Source organism: Macaca nemestrina, chromosome 9 (assembly GCF_043159975.1).
Source record: "Macaca nemestrina isolate mMacNem1 chromosome 9, mMacNem.hap1, whole genome shotgun sequence".
Taxonomy (NCBI): Eukaryota; Metazoa; Chordata; class Mammalia; order Primates; family Cercopithecidae; genus Macaca; species Macaca nemestrina.
Window position 1 is genome coordinate 119,631,348 of NC_092133.1, and position 14,536 is coordinate 119,645,883.

General features: G+C 43.2%; 1 protein-coding gene and 1 pseudogene across 25 annotated transcripts in view; one reads left to right on the forward strand and one right to left on the reverse strand.

Annotated features, from left to right (window-relative positions):
• Positions 1 to 14,536, reverse strand: part of LOC105480028 (KIAA1217 ortholog) — a 910,528-nt gene that overhangs the window by 241,571 nt on the left and 654,421 nt on the right. The gene's annotated exons all lie outside the window — the stretch shown is intronic.
• LOC105480026 (large ribosomal subunit protein uL18 pseudogene) lies at positions 10,277 to 11,243 on the forward strand (annotated as a pseudogene).

The window sequence follows — 14,536 nt, forward strand, 5'->3', positions numbered from 1 at the left end:
GATGGGAAAGAGGAGCTGAGAGAATTCCAAAGCAAGGCTCCTTCCACGGCTTAGCAATCGAGTGGGTACCATGGTACCTACTCAGCAATTTTTACGTGTAAGAACAAATAAGATACATTGGTTTATTGCACTCAATTATCTTAGGCTATATGTTTCTTTTATAATTTTAAGCATAATCAGTCCATTCAATGTGGCTCCAGAAATCCAAAGCCTTCTATGGCTCCGGCAGAGACCCCATGACTCGGGCAGTGACCCAACATTCCTTTGTTTCTCTCCATTGCAAAGCACTCAGGAGTTATTTTGGCAGCTATGCAGGAGTTTTGCCTCCACAATGAATGGTATGCCTGCTCTAGCATGCTGGGTGGAGATGAACTCCATTATTTTTTATTTTTTATTTTTTTTGAGACAAGGTCTCACTCTGTCACCAAGGCTAAGTGCAGTAGCACAATTATGGCTCAATGCAGCCCCGACCTCTTATGCTCAAGCAATCCTCTAGCCTCAACCTCCCATGTAGCTCAGACTACAGGCATGTGCCACTATGCCTAATTTTTTTTTTTTTTTTTTTTTTAAGAGATGAGGTCTCATTATGTTGTCCAGGCTGGTCTCAAACTCCTGGATTCAAGTGATCCTCCCACTTTGGCCTCCCAAAGAGCTAGGATTACAAGCATGAGCCACCACGCCCAGCCAATCATTACGTCTTGATGGGAAGAAGGGCGTGAAGGGAGTGAAGGGCCAAGCAGTGTGTACACGAAGGCTGTTTCCACAGCGCCAGCCAAAGCACTTGGCCAGGTTTGCTGGTGGGAAGCTTAACACAGGAAATAAGAGCAGGGACAGCCACATCTTTAAATGATTAATAACACCCACTATCAGTCCATCTCTGCTCACGAACACAAGCTTTATAACATAAGAGCTCTTGAGAAGGAGCTCAGTCCGGAGCTAAGAGAAAAGGAGAATCAAGGGGAGTCAGTCAAGGTTCCCAAAAGGAGACTTGCCAAGGACTCTGAAAAACCTAAAAGCTGATCCAGTATTTTGGAAGAAATGCATCTATTTTCAGAATAGAGGACTGCAAGGAACCTTGCGTGATGGCGGAATAAAATAAACTAAGACCTTTAGGAGAAATACTGACATGAAAGTTGCTGCATTGTAATTAAACAGCTACAGTCTAAAAAACTGAGAGAACAATAGAAATCAGAGTAGAAGCAACTTTGCTAACTAGTGCCTGGCAGGTGGCCGTCAATTTCTTGCCGTATGAATGAACAATAGACAAGAAGAATGTAAAATGCAAGTGAGCAAGAGGTGAGGACCTTCCAAATACATGACACGAGGAGGAGCAGACAAATACTAAGACAGTTACATCAGCGAGAAGAGAAACATTACATTCCAAACTGTGAAAGACACGATGTCCCTTTGAAGAATACCAACAGAGGACAGGCAGCGAAAGAGGACACTTGGCTTCAGGGCTACTGACTAAAGCTGAGTTATTTTTGTCATTTGGAAGATGCTGCTGCCGTTGAAAGTATTACTTCTCATGCACTTACGTGATGTGTATCCGGCCTTCCCTGACACTTTCCATGGCTTCAGAGAATAACTCCTGCTCCAGACAGATAGCTGCCTGCAAGTCACTCAGACTTACCAGGCAACCAGGCAGTCACCTTTAAAAACCACGCTTAAGCACCTGGGGTTGTAAAGAGATTCACAAGTACAGGGTTTCTCATTGTTCTGTGATATTGTTCAGGAACCCCTATTGCTGGTAAGAGTAGCCTGTTGGGTTTCTTATAGTAGTGTCTAGGTTTGGGGCAAAACGATGAACTACTTAAAGTCCTAAAGATTCCCCAAGTGTCCAGTGCCACTGAGTGTTGCATAATAGTAGGAACAGAACATGTACACAACCATGTACAAAGGTGTGAATTATTGGTGATTTGGGAGAGCCAGAACCTGCAGTCATCTTCTATGATGACTGATTTCCAAGTTGGTTGCTGTGGGTATTAATAATAGAAAGGACATTTTGCTAAAATGTTCTCATTGACACCATTTGTTAATGCCTGAAGAGTGATCAAATAGCATGGATATTTTTTGATAAAACAAAAAAATGTATTTTTCTTGGACATTTACCAGTTGGTGAGTCAGGAAATGTTAATAAAAGACTAAATCAACCAGAATTTGAATACAACTCTCTCTTTTCTTTTTCAACTCTGTCATCAATAGTAAGATCACTGGTACCACAGACACTCAATCCCAGCATGCTTTCCCTCGTTGACCATTTTCTCTCATTGCTCTATTTCCTCTCCTAGGCGGTCTCTTTCTCTTTCCTAATGAAATGTTGATGACTTCTAAACATGTTATTCCAGGCTGAGGTCTCTGCTGAGCCCCAGAACTGTATTCCCAGCTGCTTAATGGATGACCCCTGGGCTCCACAAAGATGTCATGTCCTGACACAAGTATGGTACCATTCAACCTCCACCTAACCCCATCTGCTTCTCATGCTAGAGTGACATCGCCATTCATCCAAGTAGATGCTGTAATCCTACATGTAAGATGTAGCAGTTACAGAAACCTAACATAGCTAACTAACTCCATCTTGCTTCTAACCTCTCAAGCTGACTGCCTTTGCTCATTCCCACACATAAGCCAAGATAACCATGGGGGGAATTTAGTTTACAGTTTAAAGCAAGGATGATAATAGTCCCTTCCCAAAACTCACCACTGAGGAAGTAAAAAGGGCACAGACACAAGTAACAATGCAATATTCAATGTAACACCCTCAGACTCCTGCTACTGCTCAGATGTCTGTGGTCACCTGTCACCTCAACCCTCTCCTTGTTCCCCTTTCCCAAATATAAAAAGAAGCTCGAGATTCATGTCTTTTAAGATGGTATTTTAGGAGACCAGTCCACCATCTTCTTGGTTTGCTGGCTCTCCATATAGCCATTTTCCTTACCCCAACTCCTTGTCTCTTGACTTACTGGCTGTTATGCAGTGAGCAGTATAGGCTTTCAACCTGGCTACAGTATCTCCCCAATTTTGTGCTCTCCTCTCCATCACCAATGTTTCTGCTTTCATATTTAACTTTATGTTATAAACACATGTCCCACTAAATGTGTTCCAGTAGAGGCTGAAAGAACTTTGAGACCTTCATCATCTTTTGCCTGCATCATCAAAGACCTTCTAATCAGGCTCCCTCACCTCCCATCTGTTCTTTACATGGCAGTCAAAGTAGCTTTGTCAAAAAACGCAATCCCATCACAGTACCCTGGGCTCTAAATTTTGAATACTCCTCATTTTCCATACTACTTAGTAGAGCCCGTAAGGACCTTCATTACCTGCCAGTCATCTGCCCTTTGTGACTCAGCTCTCTTCCCAGGTCCTATGCAGTCACCCTAAACTACGCATCTGCTCTTGTAGAGGCGACATAACTTTGCACTTGCTTTTCCTTCTGCCTAGGAAGTCTTTCTCCACCTGGAACTTTTACCATCATCAGCTGGGTATAAGGAAGTTTTCTTTACGGAAGACTTCCCCAAACCTCCAAGAAGAACTGTCTGGACGGCCTCGAAGGCAAAAATAAAACCCCAAGGTCAGGTGTGGTGGCTCTTGCCTGTAATCTCGGCACTTAAAGGTGGGAGGACCACTTGAGGCCAGGAGTTCAAGACCAGCCTGGGCAACATAACGAGACCCCGTCTCTACAAAAAAATTTTAAAAACTAGTTGGATGTGGTGGTACAGTGCTGTTAGCCCCAGTTACTTGGGAGGCTGAGACAGGAAGATTGCTTGAGCCCAGGAGGTACAAATGCCCCATGCATTCATAATAATGAGACACTATCTCTATCTAAAAAAATTTTTAAGTAAAAAATGTAAAAAAAATTTAAATAAAGTCCTAAGTAGATCTAAAACAAAATGTCAAGTGAAAACATATGATACAGTTGGTTCAGCAGAATGAAGGACAGTTGCAAGACTTTGCTTAACTACTATGGTCAGGCAAAAAAAAAAAAAAAAAGATAAGCTAATATGGAATTGGAAATGATGAAGCAATGACAATCTGAAACACTTTTCCATGCAAAAAAAAAAAAAAAATGTGGAGGAATCACACAGCTGTAGTCTTAGCAGCTGTTGAGTCAACCAACTTGGGTAAGTAGGCGTGGAAATCAGAGAATGCTGATTTATGCTAATTTACTTATATTTGGTCTGAATACTCTCTATTTTTCATTTCTAAAACTCCTGTCAGCATCATTTCTGGTTCCATCCATTTTCAGAAAGTTTCATACAGCATTTCTTTCCAATGGTCTTTTTTTTGCTTTTTCAGATTATGATGAAAAAGAATATGAAGATCCAAGTGAAACTGTAGGCCACATTCAGAAAACCACACACGTGCAAATTTGAATCCCATTAAGTCAAACACAAGTGTTAGATGTCCTAATACAAAGACGGCCAACACATGACCTTGAATTCAAGGACTCAGGGATTTGGAAGGCAGACTCACAGCCAACAGCCTTCAATGTCCAACAGGAACTTCGAATGTAGTCTGTCCAAAACCCAACTTGAGTTTGTTCTTCAAGCTTAAGCCCACCTCAGACCCCCTCCCCATTCTCTGTAAATGACATCAGGAATCCTCCAACTGCCAAGGCACAAACCTTGTTTCTAATCATTCTTGACTCCCTGCTTTTCTTTATAGTCCTTCCCAGTTAGACCATTAGCAAATCCCATCAACTCTGTGAACTGGGATCTGATTCTCACCTCTCATGGCCTCCACCCTAACCCTGGCCTGTTGTCACTAAGTTGTCCAGGAGCCTCCTCACGGGTCTCTCCACTTCCAGGCTTGCCCCATCCCCCTACAGACTGCTTTAACTAAGCATACAAGTCTTTAAAATCCTCCAGTGGAGGCCAGGTGTGGTGGCTCATGCCTGGAATCCCAGCACTTAGGGAGGTCGAGGTAGGAGGATCGCTTGAGGCCAGGAATTTGAGACCAGCCTGGGCATCACAGCAAGATCCTGTCTCTAAACAATATTTCAACATTAACTGGGCTTAGTGGTGTGCACCTGTAGTCCCAGCTACTAGGAAGGCTGAGATAGGAGGATTGCTGGAGCCCAGGAGTTTGAGGCTGTAGCAAGCTATGATTGAGCCACTGCACTCCAGCCTGGGTGACAGAGCAACACCCCATTTCTAGAAAAATAAAAAGCCAATGATTTCCCCTCTTACTCGGAGTAAAAATTCAAGTCTTTACCACAGCCTATAAGACCCTACATGACCTTGATCTTGACTATGTCCCACCCCCAGCCCACCCCCATATGGTCCCTCAGTCCCATGTACCCATCCTGCCACCTCACCTAAGGCCTTGGTCTTAACTGTCTAACTTGTCTTATTTCCTCTGCCTTCTGGGCTCTTCCACTAGACAGATATCCACATGGCCACCTCCTCCCTCACTGCTCCCTGGTGACTGCTCAAATTGTCCTTTCATCCAGAAGGCCTTCTCTTTAAAGTGTCCTGTGTCAATTTCCCTTACACTGTCTTATTTTTTTTTCAGAGCACTTATACCCCATGCCATCTATTTATTTGTCTGTCACCTGCCTCTTTTCTCTGAAATGCTGGCACTAAGAAGGCAAGTACTTTGTGTGTTCCCTGTTTTTCCAGACCTACACAGCAGTGCCTAATAGGCCCTTAAGAAATATACACTGAATAAATAAGAGTAAAAGAGAAGCACAGCATGGACATAGAAAACATAATGCCAAATTAAAGGTAATTCACTCACAAAAGAGCAACACATTAGGGAGTGTATACAGATGCACCTGACAGCAGTAACTTAACCTAGGCATGCCCTGAGAATGATTCCACGATCAAGAAGAATGTACATTCAGAGTTCTGAGCTAAGGAATCCAGGAGTGGCCAACCCAGGGATTCACTCCTTATCCATGATGGATATCCGAACCCCTGGCCTGTCTCTTGAAACGCAGGTCATACAAGGGATCAAGGACCTTTGTTTTGGGTTAAATGGAGGTTGCTAGGTGGAGGGTGCTAAGTGAAAATGCTATATAAACTGTAAGCTTTTTACAAATGGTAGTGGTTCTCCTGTCCAACCTGCCACCACTGGACTGTCCCTGTATGTAAGTTCTCCCGATAAACCCTATATCTCGTTTGCTGTCTCTCGGTCTTTTCTTTTCTTTTCTTTTCTTTTCTTTTCTTTTCTTTTCTTTTCTTTTCTTTCTTTGAGGTGGAGTCTTAATCTGTTTCAGTCCCCTCCCCTCCCCTCTCCTCTTTTTTCAAGATGGAGTCTTGATCTGTTACCTAGGCTGGACTACAGTGGTGTGATCTTGGCTCACTGCAGCCTCCACCTCCCCAGTTCAAGCGATTCTCCTGCCTCAGCCTCCCAAGTAACTGGGATTACAGGCGAGAGCCACCACGTTCAGCTAATTTTTGTATTTTTAGCAGAGACGGGGTTTCACCATGTTGGCCAGGCTGGTCTCAAACTCCTGACCTCAGGTGATCTGCCTGCCTTGGCCTCCCAAAGTGCTGGGATTATAGGCGTGAGGTACTGTGCCTGGCCAACCTGTTCTAAAAAATAAAGTCTACTTATGAGAAAAGATTAATTGTAGAACTTCTGTTGCCTTTTTTTTTTTTTAAATAAACATTTTTGCAAGCAAAGTCCTTCTTGGAATCCAGAAAAGGGAAAATCACTTTAAGCTGAAGTGATCTGGGGATGAAGCTACAGTGTCAGCAGGTGGAGATGGCTAGGGTTTTAGGAATGGTGAGGAGGGAAGATCTGTTTGGGAATGGAAGTTGGAAAGTGCCTGGGGCACTGAGCACTATGCTGTGCGTGGCACTATGGTGACATGGAGAAGGCTGCAATTAAATTTCAGTTTTCCAGATACAGAAAACCTTAGGCTTGAAGTCACTCAATATGCTTTATAATCAATTTATATTTGAAAAGAGATGTGAAAATTTATCTTCCTTAATATTAAATGCTTTAGATAATTTTCTAGGCATTTGTAGGGCTTTTTTGGTGTTTTTAACACCTCAGTATTTATTGCATGATGAAATGTCATTGATACAAAAATAATGACCTGGGTCTAACTTGAAGATGCCGAGACTAAAGAGGAATGTTAGAGCAGGGGGCACTTATCTGCCCCAGCTGCACTGAATTTTATTGTCTGAGATTGCCAGGTTCAAAAGTAGCATTAGGAATGCAGACCTGGCCAGGCGCGGGGGCTCACGCCTGTAATCCCAGCACTTTGGAAGGCTGAGGCAGGCGGATCACTTGAGGTCAAGAGTTCAAGACAGGCTTGCCCAACATGGTGAAACCTCACCTCTACTAAAAATACAAAAATTAGCCGGGCATGGTGGCTGGTGCCTGTCATTCCAGCTATTCGGGAGGCTGAGGCACGAGAATTGCTTGAACCCGGGAGGCAGAGGTTGCAGTGAGCTGAGATCATACCACCACACTCCAGCCTGGGCAACAGAGTGAGACTCTGTCTCAATAAACAAACAAACAAACAGACGAATTCACTTGAGGTGAGGGGTTCAAGACCAGTCTGGCCAACATGGTGAAACCCCGTCTCTACTAAAAATACAAAATTAGCCGGGTGTGGTGGTGCCTGCCTCTAGTCCCAGCTACTTGGGAGGCTGAGGCAGGAGAATTGCTTGAACTTGGGAGGTGGAGGCTGTAGTGAGTCAAGATCGTGCCACTGCACTCCAGCCTGGTTGACAGAGTGAGACTCCATCTCAAAAAAATAAAAGAAGGCAGACGCCACCCAAAATGCACAGAACAGCCTAAGGAAACTACGCAGGAAACGCAGAGAGAGGGGCCTTCACAGTAGAAACAGAGGCAGGATGTATTTACACTACTCTTAATTCAAGATGATCCTGCCAAAGACAAGAACAGAAGGAATCTCTGGAACGCATGTGACAAGCAAATCGAGGGGTGTGGGAGAGGAGAAGGAAAATGGACCAAAAGATCTGAACAGACTCAGGGGGCCATGTGGCTACTTTTCTAATAACTAGCATTTAACTAAAAAAAAAAAAAATCAGAAATAATTCTCCCAAAAAGAAACTGACCAAGCAGTCATCTCTTTGCACTGTGGGACAGATTCATTTTGTTATCAATTTAAAAGATTTTGAATGCAAAATTCATAACTCATGTTGTCTCACAAACATTTCTTTAGGAGTCTCTGCAGATGCCCAACGAGGAAGGTGAGTAACTGGTAAAGCATCTCTCTGTACGTGGTTTGAGTGTTTCAGTGTTTGAGCAAAAGCTTGGTGACTACCCTCTGCGGCAACGAGAAACCATAAGAAGACCGGAAGCACCAGTGAAGCTATAGCTCTTGCATCTGGAATCAAACAAGCAGTAAAGAATCTAGGAGAAAAGTTGTTGCTGGACTTGGAGTTTGCACAGGTTCTGGGGGACCAAAGGGAAGGAAAACAGAGGCAGTTTGGTCAGAGACAGAAGTCTAAGTGGGAGGGAGCACCACACTGGTTAAATTTCATTAGTTCACAGGGCAGGCTGAACCCACAGAGGAAGCACCAGGGCTGGAAGTATCACTCCAGTACCCACCGCCTTCATAAAATTGTAGTTTATTCATAAGCGTAAAAGTGACTATTGAAAAGGAAAAATCTAGACTGAGTGCAGTGGCTCACGCCTGTAATCCCAGTACTTTGGGAGGCCAAGGTGAGAAGATCGCATTAACTCAGGAGTTTGAAACCAGCCTGAGCAACATAGGGAGATTCTGTCTCTACAAAAATATTTAAAAATTAGCCAGGTGTGGTGGTGCATGCCCTATGGTCTCAGCTACTTGGGAGGCTGAGGTGGGAGGAGTGTTTGAGCCAGGGAGGTCAAGGCTGCAGTGAGCTGCGATCACAGCCTGGGCAACGGAGCAAGACCCTGTTCCCAGAAAAAAAGGAAAGAGCTCACATGTCAAAGGCACTTATGTTGCCATGAGAAAGCCACAGGATTCTGTGATATTTGGTGTAATTTGATGGACGGGTTCTGTATGGACAAAGCAAGAGTCCAGGGAATTTTAGAGGGAGAGAGTGATTCAAGTCAGGTCAAACCTACAGTTGGTTATTAGGCTCAAAATAATCTAAAGAACCTGGATTTTAGAGCCTGGCCCCAAAATCCAGCCATGAGCAATTGTAGAAAACTCGGTCAACCTCTCTAAAAGCCAGTAAGATAGCTTCATCATTTTCCATTTTTAAGAGTCAGATGGCATTAGTGTTATTATGTATACTATTTACAATTTGTAACATTTTTGCAACTCTGTGCTAGGTGTTTTAAGGTCATTATCTCTAATATTCATTCTGAGCCTGCGGGGACCCCTAGAAGCCAGAATTCAGGACAGTTGAATTCTGGAAGTTGAGAGAAGAGTGCCAAACTCATGCATTAATTCCTGAGCCCAAGCTCTGTCCATTCTGACAAGTTGCCCAATACATGAATTCCCTTCATGATTTTCTCCCAGCTTCTTTTCCTGTGGGACATGTTCTTGCTATTTCTTTACTTTTCTTTTTTTTTGAGATGGAGTCTTCCTCTGTCGCCCAGGCTGGAGTGCAGTGGTGTGATCTCGGCTCACCGCGGCTTCTGCCTTCCGGGTTCAAGCTATTCTCCTGTCTCAGCCTCCTGAGTAGCTGAGACTAGAGACAGGCACCACCATGCCAAGCTAATTTTTGTATATTTAATACAGACAGGGTTTCGCCATGTTGACCAGGCTGGTCTCAAACTCCTGACCTCAGGTGATCTGCCCACCTCGGCCTCCCAAAGTGCTGGGATGACAGATGTGAGCCACTGCACCCGGCTCGCTGTTCTTTTTTCTAACACTCTGATTAAGTCTGAACCTTTAACTTTTATTATCCTCTGTCTTAAGACAAGAACTAATGAGGCTGTCCATGCCAGCAATTCTCAAACCCATCAGACCCAAGGCCTCTTTTTATATCCTGAGATATAATTATTTAAAAACTTGCTTAGTCACATACATTAAAAAAAAATCAATACAATATCCTATTATATAAAGGAGAAAAAAAAGAAAGAAAAATTTATGAACAAATAAGGAACATTTCAATATACAAATGCTCAGGTACAGTGACATCAGGAGCTACCTCTAAGTAGTATCAGTGTGAATTCAGTAGTTATACATGCACACTGATATGAGCAGAGACATTACTGTAAAGTTCTAAACAAAACAAAGAACAATATCCTCTCAATTGAAAAGGTAACTGCATTCCCGAAAAATTTAGCATATATTTAATTTCTGTTTAGATAAAAAATATTTTTAGCCCTTTTCCCCCAGCTAGCGCCGCTGGGCCTGCAGGTCTCCGTCGAGCCACGGACGCCGGTCTCTGTTCCGCAGGATAGGGTTTGTTAAAGTTGTTAAGAATAAGGCCTACTTTAAGAGATACAAAGTGAAATTTAGAAGACGACGAGAGGGTACAACTGATTACTATGCTTGGAAACGCTTGGTGATATAGGATAAAAACAAATACAACATACCCAACTACAGGATGACAGTTCGTGTAACAAACAGAGATATCATTTGTCAGATTGCTTATGCCCGTATAGAGGGGGATATGATAGTCTGCGCAGCATATGCACACGAACTGCCAAAATATGGTGTGAAGGTTGGCCTGACAAATGATGCTGCAGCATATTGTCCTGGCCTGCTGCTGGCCCGCAGCCTTCTCAATAGGTTTGGCATGGACAAGATCTGTGAAGGCCAAGTGGAGGTGACAGGCGATGAATACAAGGTGGAAAGCATTGATGGTCAGCCAGGTGCCTTTACCTGCTATTTGGATGCAGGCCTTGCCAGAACTAACACTGGCAATAAAGTTTTTGGCGCCCTGAAGGGAGCTGTGGATGGAGGCTTGTCTATCCCTCACAGTACCGAACGATTCCCTGGTTACGATTCTGAAAGCAAGGAATATAATGCAGAAGTACACCGGAAGCGCATCATGGGCCCGAATGTTGCAGATTACATGCGCTACTTAATGGAAGAAGATGAAGATGCTTACAAGAAACAGTTCTCTCAATACATAAAGAACAGCGTAACTCCAGACATGATGGAGATGTATAAGAAAGCTCATGCTGCTATACGAGAGAATCCAGTCTATGAAAAGAAGCCCAAGAAAGAAGTTAAAAAGAAGAGGTGGAACCGTCCCAAAATGTCCCTTGCTCAGAAGAAGGATCGGGTAGCTCAAAAGAAGAAAAGCTTCCTCAGAGCTCAGGAGCGGGGTGCTGAGAGCTAAACCAAACAATTTTCTATCATGATTTTTCAGATATAGGCAATAAATTTAGAGAGAGAAAAAATATATATATATTTTTAGAGTCCAGTAATATAAACTTTTTCACCCCCAAAATGTCAGGCCAGATGTTCTAAAGTCACAGCCACAAGTGACAATTCTTCACAGTATGAGACTATCCTACACCTTGCAAGGTATCTAGTATCCCTGGCCTTTGTCCTATTTCATGTACATTTCACTTTTTTCCCATACTAGCTTCTTTCAGTTAAAGTTCTTGATGTGATTGTCCACTCAGACATCTGCCTCTTTTAAACGGGAGTAATTTAAAGACTCCAGTTTCTCTCTTTTTTTAAATTTCTAAATTTTTCATTTTTTGAGACAGTCCTGTTCTGTTGACCAGGCTGGAATGCAGTGGCAAGATCTCAGCTCACTGCAACCTCCACTTTCCAGCTTCAAGCGATTCTCCTGCCTCAGCCTCCTGAGTAGCTGGGATTACAGGCATGCGCCACTACGCCCAGGTAATTTTTGTATTTTTAGTAGAGACAGGGTTTTACCATCTAGGCCAGTATGATCTCGAACTCCTGACCTGACCTTAGGTGATCCACCTGCCTTGGCCTCCCAAAGTGCTGGGATTACAGGCATGAGACACTGCCCCCAGCCTAAAGACTCCAGTTTCTTTATGATCACTGGGATGGGGACTGAGCAACTGGCACCTTCCCTGTCTGTCCATCAAGGGGCATGTGTTGGATGTGTGTGGATGCTACTTCCATTAGGTAAATTCATGGTAGTTACTTACGTCACACTGAGGAGGAAACAGACCACTGAGTATGCATTTAGTAAACATAAATTTAGTCAGCGGATCTGTTTCCTTAACAGAATATGGCTCTGCTGCACTGTATCCTTCAACCAACTGCTCCAATTATTGTGACAAACAAAAGTAGCCCCATAAATTTTCACAATACACCATAGTGGGTGGTCCTGTTGCCTGGTTTTAGCTGTAGACATGTATTCCTCCTTACATTATATGTTTCTCCCCACTCTTGTTTTATTCCTAGACAGCTAATAAGACTTGAATATCAAATTCTTTCGCATTTTGAAAATCCCAGTGTATTACAGTCTCATGTCCTTCTGTGGTTGGTATCAAGTAAGTGAGAGTTGGAATACTCAGGTGTTGACAGCGACAGAGACCATCCTCCTGTAGCTGCCACTTACTTGGTCCTGAAGATCACAGCTGATAAGATTATAAAACTATACACGTGTAGAGTGCTTATTTTTAGATGCTAGCAATTTCTTCTTTTGCACATAATCTGTATTTAGACCCAATTAGCAAGCTTTCTCTCTATCCTTCTTTGCGAAGACCAAACACTACCCAGTGAGGGTATACAAAAAATGAAAGAAAGAAAAACTACCAAAGGTGGCCCGAAGTAATAAATCCAAGATTTTAAATGAAGAAAAGAGCCTCCATGTTTTTAAGACTCAAAATGGTCAGAGGAAAATGATACACGTTGGGTTACGTTTTCTACGTTTGAGTAATTATGAGGTAACCTACCTCGAAGTCAATGAGAAGAGACTCAATTTTTAATGTGATGTATCCATTAGTTGTTCAATAGCTATCCAGGGAGTCTCTGCTTTATACAAGGTTCTGTGCAATGTACAAAGCCAGAACTCCCAACTCAGGTGCATTGGAATCACCTGGAGGCCCCCTTGTTAAAATGTGGAAACTGGCCGGGCCTAGTGATTCACTCCTGTAATTCCAGCACTTTGGGAGGCCTAGGCAGGAGGACGGCTTGAGAGGCCAGGAGTTTGAGACCAACCAACCTGGGGAACATAGAGAGACCTCTCTACAAAAAAACTTAAAAATTAACTGGGTTTGATAATGTGCACCTGTAAAGTCAACTACTCAGGAGGCTGAGGAGAGAGGATCGCTGCAGTGAGCAATGACTGTGCCGCTGCACTCCAGCCTGGGCAGCAGAGCAAGACCCTGTCTCCAAAAAGAAAAAAGAAAAAAAAAGTGAATTCTCATCGCACATATCAGTTGGGGGCTGACAGCCTGTTTCTGAGCAAGCTCCCAGGTGACGCCGTTACTGCTGGCCAGCAGAGGACATTTTGAGTACTAAGGCACATTAGGGCATAAAATAATTAAACATGGAACCTGCCTTCAAAGAACTTACAATTTGCATAAGGAGATACATTTTTTTCCAAACCAAACCGAAGAGCCATGTGCCATAAGAGTGATACAACAGGTCAAAGAATTAATTACTCCTGGATCAGGAGTGGTAGCATGTCTGGGATGAAGAAGGTGGCATTTAGGTTGAGTTCCTAGCGAAGGAAGGATTGGTAGCAATAGGGAGGTATAGAAGGGACAGGATGCCTGGTAGAGGGGCCAGTGTCAACAAAAAGACCCTTAACCCTCAGGTGAAGAGGGAGAAGTTCCTCCGGGAGGGAATGCCTGTTGGAGGTGTGGATAAAATGGTGAAACAGGGGCCTGAGAAATTGGCCTGAGAACAGCTGGGGAAGCACCCAGGACACGAGTCAAGAAGTCTAGAACTGAGCTTTATTACAACTGTCCTCAGAGCAGTGGGAGAAACAAAGGGGCGGAGGAAAGGAAATAGAGGCTGAAAGACCAGTGAAGAGGCTCCTGAAATAGTCCAGAAGAAATAAATCCTCAAATAGACACAGTCATAAATCTTTGATAAGAAACGAAAATACTGAACTATTTATATCTGAGTTTCCCATATTGGATCTTACTTGAATAATGACCCATCTTTTCCTCATCTGACAAGCAGTTACCAGCATTTCTTTAAGGGTTAGAGCAAGACAGATCTATTAATTAAAAGTTGTAAGATGATGTTCTTAGAATGCTCACTCCTGGATTATGCTGGAAATAACTAAGAGATGCTATAATTAGTTTAAGAGACTTAAGATATAAGTTCTCTGTTAACAAATAGTGTCCCACCTAACACAAAGTACTCAGTCATCTTTCATTCTCAGAAGAGGAGGTCTTAGTTTCACTGACCATATGTCCCCTTACTTCAATGCCCAATACTATGTCCGTTTTAGGTCAGCCCAGAAGAGATATATTTCTAGTATTTCCAGAGGAAAGCATCTGGTTTTGAAATGCAGTGAGAGGGGCTGCCTCCAAAATAGTAGTTTACAGAGTGGGAGAATGCAAGGTGTTCCACAGTAGAAAATATTGTCATTTTAAATTCTCCAATTTCCAGATTTTCAGGCAGGGTATGTGTGATTTGACACCCTGGCAACGTGGACAGTGTCCGAATTGCACTTGCCTTTCAGGTCTTAAGAGTTTCAGACCCCTGACTCCTTTCCTG